This window comes from Apodemus sylvaticus, chromosome 1 (assembly GCF_947179515.1).
Source record: "Apodemus sylvaticus chromosome 1, mApoSyl1.1, whole genome shotgun sequence".
NCBI lineage: Eukaryota > Metazoa > Chordata > Mammalia > Rodentia > Muridae > Apodemus > Apodemus sylvaticus.
Genome location: NC_067472.1, coordinates 66,457,182 through 66,467,894, shown reverse-complemented (window position 1 = coordinate 66,467,894; position 10,713 = coordinate 66,457,182).

Here is a 10,713-nt window from a genome sequence, read left to right as displayed (position 1 = left end):
ATTTTTTACTCCGTTCAAAAATATTTTCCAATTTCTTCATTGGTAATCTTTTCGTCTATGAGTTACTTAAAAGTTGTAGTTGTTGTTGTTTAAATTTTAAGCTGATTAACTGGTTGAGGTGGCACACATCTGTAATCCCAGAACATAGGAGGTAGAAGCAGGAAGATCAGGAGCTCAAGGACATCCTTGTCTCTAGAGTGACTTTGGGACCAGCTTGGGCTACATGAGAACTTGTCTCAAACATGTACGCAGCTGATATTTTATACCTTCCTAGTACATATCCCCAATTCAGTTTCTTTTTGGCAGATAATATGCATTGGATCATTTCATTAATTTAATTAATATTTATGTTTGCTTCTTACCCAGCACACTACAGTTTGTAGGTAACTAACAATGCCAGGCCGCGTTGGTTGATAACGTTGGGGTCGTCCACATCCTGACTCATGTTTGTGTACTTATTTCATCTCACTGAGGTTAACTGTGCCACTGTCAGTGTGGATGCAGCTGTTCCTACTGTTTCTGTTAGCCTTTGTCCTAGGTAGTTTTGAAGCTTTGTAGTCTGGAGAATACACAGAATGATTGTATCTCCTTGAAGTGGTTGCTTTATTGTCATAGAGTGCCCTTCCTGGTCTCTGGTCCCCTCCTTGCTCTCAAACCAACCCTTGTCTAACAGGAAAGGAGCTGCTTCAGGGTCTCGCTTGGCTGCATTACTAAGCCTGTTCTTTTCACCAGTCTGTGGCTTAGAGTTGAAATGGGTGTTTTGTTTTGTTTTGGAGTTTTGGGGTTTTTTTTTAAGGATTTATTTTATTTTTACTTGTGTTTGTGTGCCCACATGCACATGTGCTTTTGGGTGTCCTCAGAGTTCAGAGGAGGGTGTTAGATCCCCTGGAGCTGGAGTTACAGGTGATTGTGAGCTGCTCCGCATAGGTACTGGGAATTGAACCTGGGTCCTCTCTGCAAGAACTGTGTGCACTCTTTTTTTTTTTTTTCTTTTTGGTTTGGTTTTTCGAGACAGAGTTTCTCTGTGTAGACCTGGCTGTCCTGGAACGCACTCTGTAGACCAGGCTGGTCTTGAACTCAGAAATCCGCCTGCCTCTGCCTCTCGAGTGCTGGGATTAAAGGTGTGAGCCACCACTGCCCGGCCTGCAGTGTACACTCTTAACCATGGAGCCTTCTCTCAGCTTCTGGTTCTGGTGGCTTTGAGTCTGAGCTACAGCCAAGGAAACCCTTGAACTTTTGACCCTCCTCTTAATCTTTGTTTTGAAGTGAGTTTATTATATATGGCATGAAGCAGATTCTTGCCTTTAAAAAGGTATAGTCTGAAAGTATCTTATGTAGTTATCTTATTTTCTATAAGATTTGGTGATATGCATTGGATTTAACTGTTTCCCTCTTTCTATTTTCTGTCTTTTATTTTGGTTAATTTTTTTATTGGTTATTTTGTTTATTTACATTTTAAATGTTATCCCCCTTCTGGGTCTCTCCTCTAAGACCCCCTTTCCCACACCCTTTCCCCCTGCTTCTATGATGGCGCTCCTCCACCCACCCACCCACTCCTGCCTCACCACCCTAGCATACCCCTACACTGGGGTATCAAGCCTTCACAGGACCAAGGGCCTCTCCTCCTATTGATGCCCAACAAGGCCATCCTCTGCTACATATGTAGCTGGAGCCATGGATCCCTCCATGTGTACACTTTGATTGGTGGTTTAGTTCCTGGGAGCTCTGGGGGGGGGGGGTCTGGCTGGTTGATATTGTTGTTCTTCCTATGTGTCTCCCCCCTCCCCCTAGTATTTTTTAGGATATCGTTCTGACTTTCGGCAGCCATGTCAATCATACCTTTCTCGTTTAGTTTTTAGTGCTTGCCTTAGAGTTTTAAAATCACTGGCTCGCCACAGTCTTTCCTGAACGGCCCCCTTCCTTCGGCTGTTTCATCGTGTGTTTTATGTGTGTCATCATTTCTGCAGTGCCCTGTGGCTGGCTCTACTCTGAGTGACCTGTTCTTTCAAGGGTGAGAAGTTGGAGCAGAGCCTCCCGTGACACCCACCCTCATGCTTGCTATCCTGGGCCGTGTTGGAGATCTGGTCTCTGCTCACCCATTCCTGCCTTCATGGCTTCCTTCAGCATTGCTCGGGTGCAGCTGTGGTGGATGCAGAAAGCCCTTTCGATGTGTGCTTGCCTGGGGGAGTCTCAGTCTCTCCTTTTCACTTTTAGGAACCACTTTAATAATGTACAATGCATGCACCATGCAGTTTTTTAAAAAATGTAAATACAACTCATGAGACTTAACATCTATAAATTAAGAACATTTCCATCAACTCTGACCTCTGAACCCTTTGGCAGTCACACATCACCTCTGCCTGCCCAGTCACAGTGACCACCATTCCATGTCCTGCCCCCATGGCTTCACCCATTCTGGACCGTTCATGTAAATAGAAGCTTAACTGTTGTGCTTCGTGCCTGACTTCTGTCATTGAGAACAGTGTTCCCAAGGCATGCATTGGTTCCCTATTCTTATCTACAAAACCCCATCTGGCCCCCAGCTCCCTGAAGAGCTTAAAGGATCTCAGGGAGCTGAATCCCAGTGACAAATGGAGAGCCTGGACACAAGGCCTTCAGAGCACGGGAGAAAGATCTGAGTAAGAAGAATCCAGATGGAATGCCAGCAACCAGATACGGCTAGCACATGGAGGTCCAGGCCATTGTATGTTATCATTTGTGGAACAATAGCCCATTGTGTGGCTAGACACCATTTTGCTTCTTAGCTAATGATTTGGTGAAGTTCTGGAGTTCCCACCTTTGGACTAAAATGAACAACACTGCTGTGGATGCTCATGTGCAGGCTTTTGATGGACAAGTTTTTCACTCCTTTTAGGTAAATTGAGGCATGGCATTGCTGTTTCTGAAGCAGCTGCAATGCTTCTGTATCTCTACCTGCTGTGTATGAGTCTTTCTACACGCCCTGGCAGCGGCCAGCTCTACCTGCTTGACAAAGGACTCTGTTTTAGGATTTCCATTGCTGTGAAGAGACACCATGACCAAGTCAACCCTTATAAAGGACAACATTTAATTGGGACTGGCTTACAGGTTCTAAGGTTCAGTCCGTTATTATCATGGTGGGAAGCATGGCAGCGTCCAGGTAGGCATGGTGCTGGAAGAGCTGAGAGTTGTGTATCTTGTTCCAAAGGCTAACAGAAGACTGGCTTCCAGACATCTAGGAGAAGGGTCTCAAAGCCCACCTCCACAGAGATACACCTCCTCCAACAAGGTCACACGTATTCCAGCAAGGCCACACCTAATAGTGCCACTCCCTGGGCCAAGCATATTCAACCTACCACAGACTCTGTCTGAAGGATTTCCTTTGTCTAGCCAGTGTTTATTGTTGCCTTCTCCTCCACTGTCTGGTTCCCGGAGCAGTAAGGAACTGACTTTCATACCCTCAGTGGCCCAGGACCCTCCTTCCAGGAGCTTAGGGCTTTTGCAATGTAGGATGTCCAAGGGACAGGCCCTGGGAGGTGAGAAGGGCTTCCTGCTGTCCCCAGCGGCGGCTGGCCTTGCTGTGCATTCCAGCTCTTCTAGTGTCTGAGCTCTGCCTCTCTGGTGGGTGCGTGGATGAACCTCTTAAGAGGAACATGGTCTGGGCACCCAGTGTGCTACCCATATCATTGGCATTTCATCCGGATTCTTCTTACTCAGGTCTTTGTGCTCCGAAGGTCTTGTGTCCATGTTCTCTATTTCTCACTGGGAGTCACCTCCTCCCGCAGAGATCCTTTAAGCTCTTCAGTGGGCTAGAGGATGGATGGGATTTTGTAGATTATGTGCCCTTTCAGGAAGCTATTATTTCGTGATTTCCTAAATCTTAAGCAGAAGCCGTTATTCTCATGATTAATTCAATTCAATTCTCTGTTTCTGTCTCTCTGTCTCTTCTTCTTCTTCTTCTTCTTCTTCTTCTTCTTCTTCTTCTTCTTCTTCTTCTTCTTCTTCTTCTGTCTGTCTGTCTCTGTCTCTCTGTCTCTGTGTGTCTCTCTCCCCCCTCTCTCTGTCTCTCTGTCTCTCTGTCTTTCTCTGTCTCTGTCTCTGTCTCTGTCTCTGTCTCTCTCTCTCTCTCTCTCTCTCTCTCTCTCTCTCAGCTGGAATTGGAACCTATCACCTTATGCGTATTATGTGTATTAAACAAATGATCTACCACTGAACTATATACTCATTTCAATTAGATATTTTTGACACGGAGTTTTGCTATGTTGCTCAGGCTTGCTATGCTCTTGTCTCAGCTCCCCTCTTGAGTTCTGGGGGCGGAAGTGTGCACCATCACACCCAGCTCCCATATAGATGTATATATTTGAAGCAGCATTTCATGTTGACCAGGATGGCCTTGAACTTCTGATCCTTCTGACTCTGTCTTCCAAACATTGGAATTAAAGGTCCATATCAGACTTATGTGGTGCTTGTGTATGCTAAACAATCACTCTACCAACTGTCTTTCTTTTACTGTTTGTTTGGTTTTCTTTGTCTGTTTGTTTATATTTTTACTTATTTTTGTATTAGGGTCTTTCTATGTATCCCTGGCTATTCTAGAACTTGCTCTATAGACCAGGCAGATCACAGATCAAGGGTGTGCACCACCCCTGCCACCACCGCCTGGCTTGTTTATTTTATTTATGTGCAAGCAAGCGTCTGTGTGGGTGAATGTCATACATCTGCGGGTGCCTATAGGGGCCGAAAGAAGAGAGCGTGGAATCCCCTGGATCCTGGTGAACTTCCTCGAATGGGTGTTTGGAACCAAACTCCAGCCCTCTGAAAGCAGCAAATGCTCTTCCCACTGACCCATCTCTCTAGCTGCCTTATCACGATTTTTACATTCAATTTTACTTCTCTTTTCTGTAAACTGTCCCATCTGGAAGTGTGTCTAGTAAGGTGGGGTTCCCCTCCCCCCACTGCTTGTTAACATACTGCAGATACTTCCCAGTGCATTCCTGCAAGCCTGGTCCCCACTGTTAACTGCCTCCTAATTACACTGCTCATCTATAATAACGATACAGAGTGTGGAGACTATTGATCTTTCCTGTGTGAAGCCCTTTCATCTTGTTTCAGCCTGGGAAGGTTCTTCTCTCCAGAGCTTTGATGAATTCTCACTCTCACTCGGTCCTAATAGCGTTCCTGCTTTGATATCTTCCTCCACACTCAGTTCTCTTTAACTCACTTGGAGTTTTGCAATAGGAAAATAATATCAGTGGGGTTATTTTCCTCTCCCATCAGCCAGCCAGCCCTCTCCATTTTATGGACAATGTTCCTTATTTGCCAGTTGTCTAGTGTCTCAGTTAGATTACTTTTGCTGTGATGAAACACCATGACCAAAAGCAACTTAGGAGGAAAGGGTTTATTTCACTCACAGTTCCATAGAACAGTTCATCAGTGACAACAGGAACTCAAGCAGGGCAGGAACCTGGAGGCAGGAGCTGATGCCGAGGCCATGGGTGCTGCTTACTATGTTGCTTATCATGGCTTGCTCAGCCTGCCTTCTTATAGAACCCAGGACTGGCCCAGGGATTTTACCACTCCAGTGGACTGGGCCTTCCCACATCAATCACTAATTAAGAAGATGCCCTACAGCCAGATTTTAGAGAGGCATTTTCTCAGTCAAAGTTCCCTCCTTTCAGACAACTTTAGCTTATGTCAAGTTGACATAAAACTAGCCAACACGGCTAGCATATCTTATGCTTACATAGAAGGTAGGGACTGTTCCAGGACCCTGTGCTCTTTTTCAATTATCTGGGCATTGATGAGTTTCCCCTAACCCCTGAGGTAGCAAATTTGCATTAGTTAGAGTAAATTAATTACCTTTTCTCCTGTTAGAAACCATTGTTTCCTTTATAGGTCTATAGAACCTCCAAAGAGATTGTTTTCTGTTGCTAACCTACATGTTGTGGTTCACGAGCCCCTCCCTGAATCTGAGTATTAACTACAGCAAGCCAAGTTGCCCTTGGCACGATGGCATATGTTCAGCAGGCTGCAGAGTTGGGCAAGCACAGGGCCGGGATAGACCTGAAGGAGTAAGTGCAGGCTTGCATGCAGAAATGACCCAAATGCTGGTCCCAGCCTGCTCTGTTACCTTCCCACCAACCCCTGCATCTTTACACTGGTGGCCTGCTGCCAGAGGGACTGGAAATTGGGGGTGATTTGCAGATGGCTCTGTACAATGCATGATACCACCTACAAGGGACAGTTTGTAGCATCACACACCCCTGCTTCTGCCACTAATGCCTGCACTCATTTTCTATTGCTGTTGTGAACAGTTGCATGTGCTTACAGTTTAAAGCAAGGCAGTGTTAGAGCCCAAAGCTAGCAGATCAGGGTCATCCACGGTGCTAGAGAGCTGCTGTCCTGGAGGTACTGCATCTCTTTCCTCGCTCATTGAGTTAGTACCTGTGGTTTCCGGACTGTTGTTCACATATTTGTCCTGGAACAGTCCCTGCTTTCTGTGTAAGCATAGAATATGCTAACTGTGCTAGCTAGTTTTATATCAGTGTGACAACTGTGGTTTTAGGTCTGAAAGATGTTCATTTAAGCACACATGCCAATAGTTAACTGTGTGCTTCCCATGACAGAATCTGAACTGGCAGATTTGACTATTTATGTACAAATGAGAGTAAAGATGGTATTGTGGGACACTCATAAATGCCACTGATTAAGCTTTTAATTGTCAAGATGCATGTAAGATGGAATTTATCACCACAAATCATAATCATATGAGTCAGTGTATTTACTAGATCCATTTTTCTGTGTTGCTAATCTCCAGGGACTTTTCATCTTGAAAAACTGAAATGTCTCCTGGCCAGTTCTGCAATGCCTTCTCACTCTCTGTCCCTGTGAGGCTGATACTCCAGTACCTCCTGTGAGTGAATTCCCATGCACAATATCTTTTTATGGTGGCTTATTTCACTCAGCATATCTCCAAGCCCATCCATGTTGTGACACGTGCTATCATTTTCCCCTTCTAAGGTTGGGTAACTGTTGTAGTTCATATGAAAACTGTGCTTTATAGGTTCGTTCACATGTTTGAACACTGGGCCCCAGCTGGTAGCTATGATTTGGAAGACTGTGGAAGTAACATAAAGTAGAAGCTTGCTGGAGTCAGTGGGTCAATGGGTCAGTGGGTCAGCAGGAGCAGGCTTTGAGACTTTATTGTTCAGCCATACTCCCTGTCCTCTTTGTGACCATGTACCAGTCACTTCACATGTCTGTGAGGAGACCTTCGCTGCCCAGTATCTCTTCTTAAACATAAATCAGAAGAAACACATTTTTAAGTTGTTTTTGTCACAACACCAAGAAAAGTGACTAATACAGTGACATTCCTGCTCACCTGTTTACCACAATGGCTCATTTGTAGATGGGTTCTCTGATGGCATCCACCTTTGCACTGTTATGAGTAATGTCAATATACATTAGGGTGTGCAAATATCTCTTTGAGATCTTATCTTCAATCCTTCTGAGTGAGTGCCCAGAAGTGGAGTTTCCGGGGTCCATGGCAATTCTATTTTTAATTTTGTAGGAGCTGCCAGACTGCACTCTAAAGCAGTCAGACCATTTACATTGGCATCAGTAATGCACAAGGTGCCAATTCCCCATGTCCTTCCCTGCACTAATTTATTTTTGACAGCAGTCATCCTAATTAGTGGCATCAGGTGACATCTCTTGGTGGTTTTATTTCCAGAGATAATTAGTGACTCTGAGCATCTTCCATGTGCTTGATAACTGTTGACTATCGTCTTTAGAGGAGTATCTGTTCAAATTCTTTACCCACTTAAGTAAGATATGTGTCTTCTCATTGTGCTATGGAAACCACCCACACGCTGTGAATATCAACCTCATGAGGTCTATGACCTGCCAGTATTCTCTCTCCTCCTGTGGGCCTTTTCACTCTTTGATGCATGGAAGGTTTTGGTTCAGTTTAATTTGTCTCATTTTCTCTGCCTTAGTGTCAGAGAACTAATCACTAACTCTAAATGTCATGAAGCTTTCGCCCTGCATTGTCTTTTAAAACAGTGGATTCTCAACCTCCCTAATGCTGCAACCCTTTAATATCATTCCTCATGTTGTGGCAACCCCTCTCCCAACCATGAAATTATTTTGGTTGCTACTTTGTAAGTGTATTTTTGCTACTGTTATGAATCTTAATGTAAATACCTGTGTTTTCTGATGGTGACGCCATGAAAGGGTCATTTGACATCCAAACGGGATCATGACCCACAGTTTAAGAACCCACTGGTCTAGGAGTTTTGTGGGTTTACCTTGAAGACTCAATCTGCTTTAGTTAGTTGTATATGGTGGAGCTAGGGTCCAGACAAATGTACTGTGTTGCACCCGGGTCTGCAGGTACCTTAGTACTGTGAGTTGGGAAGGCTGTCCAGCCTTTGCTGAGTGACGAAGGCACCCTTGTCAAAATACTTTGCTTACGTGCTGCCTGCAGAGACACTAGTGCACAATCAGTGACTGTTTAAAAGCCCACATGCTGGGAGGGTTCCATTTTGTCACATGTATATTGAATCCTATACTACTTAGTTCTTCGTTTAAAGAGTGTATATGTGAGTGTGAGTGAATGTGTGTGTGTGTGTGTGTGTGAATACACATGCATTTATGGAAGCCAGAGGACAACTTTTGGGGTGTGTGTGTGCTCAGTTCTTCCCTTCCACTTTGCCTTGACGCAGAGTCTCTCCTGTTTCTGTTACCATACCATACATTTCAGATTAGCTGCCTGTGATTCTCCTGTATCTGTCCCCCCATGCCCCCCATCTCACCCTGGGATTAGAAACACAGGCAGCTAAATCTAGACTTTGTCATGGGTTCTAGGGATCAAACTGAGGTTTTCAGGCTTGGGTAGCTAGCATCTTTACCAGCTGAGCCATTTCCTGGGACCTGCCACCCAGTGTTTATTATAAGGCTTGGTCATAAGTTTGAAGGGCTTCCTCCTTTGCTCTATGTAACCTAGAGGCATGTGGCAGTACTTGGTTGGGGTCACCTTCTCAGGGACAGCAAGTTTCTGTTTATTTGGTTTTTGTTTTTGAGACAGGGTTTCTCTGGATAGCCCTGCCTGTCCTGGAACTTGCTCTGTAGTCCATGCTGGCCTCCACCTCACTGAGCTCTGCCTGCTTCTGCCTCATGAGAGCTAGGATTAAAGGTGTACCCTACCACTACCTGGCCAGCAAGTCCCATCTGCCTGACTCCTGTGTGGAAGATGCCCACTCTTTGGTATATATGTGGCTAGATGGGGCCACTTGATATCCGGGTCCTTAATCATCTGTGTGGTACTGCTGTGTGATGTAATGCAGTCACAGTCTTCTTCAGAACTGTGGGCAATATTGAGACATCATTATTCTACCCAGCATATATAACATCCCTGTATTTGGACACTATGGCTGAGTGTCCAAACCTAGCCATTTACTCTTTGCCTTAAACTAGTGGGGTTTCTTCTGCTGCAAGAACTGTGTGCCTATGAAATGTTATATTGAAGAAAAAAAAGCTTTATCCAAAATGAGACTATTCCTTGCCTTCCTTGCTGATAAAATACCTGGCTCATGTATTGTAAAGGAAGGATTTATTTTGGCTCAAGGTTTGAGGAAATGCAATTTCATGGTGGGAATGTGTGATGGAGGGAGTCACTCACGTGGCTGTCATTTAGCCTGCCCCCCTCTGACCTGCTGACCAGGAAGAGCAGGGACTTCAGGTCACACCAAGGCAGCTATAACCCTCTGGTCCTGCCCCTGTGATTGCCCCAAGTCCATCAGCTAGACCCACTATACAAAATGTTCCACACCCTAAACAGTACCCACAACTGGGAACTAAGTGTTTAAACACATGAGTTCATGTGGGATATTTCACACTCAGACCAACTCATTGGAGTGCAGATGCACGCCTGGAATCCCAGCACTCCGGAGACTGAAGCAGGCGGATGCCAAGTTCAAAGCCAACCTGGGCTACATAGTGAGTTCTGGGTCAGCCAAGGGTACATGGCAGAACCCCATCTCAAGGGAAACAGAACTAAACATATCTAAAACAAATTGTTCCTGTAGATAAAAAGGCAGGGAACTATGGGAAATGTTTCTATAGGTAAAAAGGCAGAGGTTTTGATTGATAATAACAATGATACTTTCATAGAAAAACTCACTGATACAGGTGTTCTATAACTCTAAGTAGGTTTTTATTGACAACTAAATGAAATGTACTAGTTAATGAAAATAGGCAAAATCAAACTTGAGTGATGAACTTTGCAAGCCCAAGCCCACACTAATAAAGGAAGTGCAGGGTCTTCTAGGGAACCACAGGTCATTTTATTCCTGCCAGAGGCCGGCAGCAGCACTCCCAAGCCAATGGACCCAACCCTGACGCAGTAAATCCTTTTAGATTTATCAGGAATTAGTCTTTGGTGGTTAGTTATTAGGGAATTGTCATCAGAACCAGTGGCAGCCTGCATGGTGTCTATACCCATACATCCTCAACCAAACAGACACGCCAAATACAGGTTCAAAGACTCCCTGTGTGAGGAAGTATCCTTGGCTGTGTGTTTAGAGGCACACTAAGCAAGTCTCCCCTTTTTTATCTGTTAGAAAGCAATTTCAAAGATAAAAGTTTGAGATTCAGGGGCTGGAGAGGTGACCCAGTGGTTAAGAGGCCTCAAGTTTGGTTTCCAGCATCCATGTGAGGTAGTTCTCAATCACC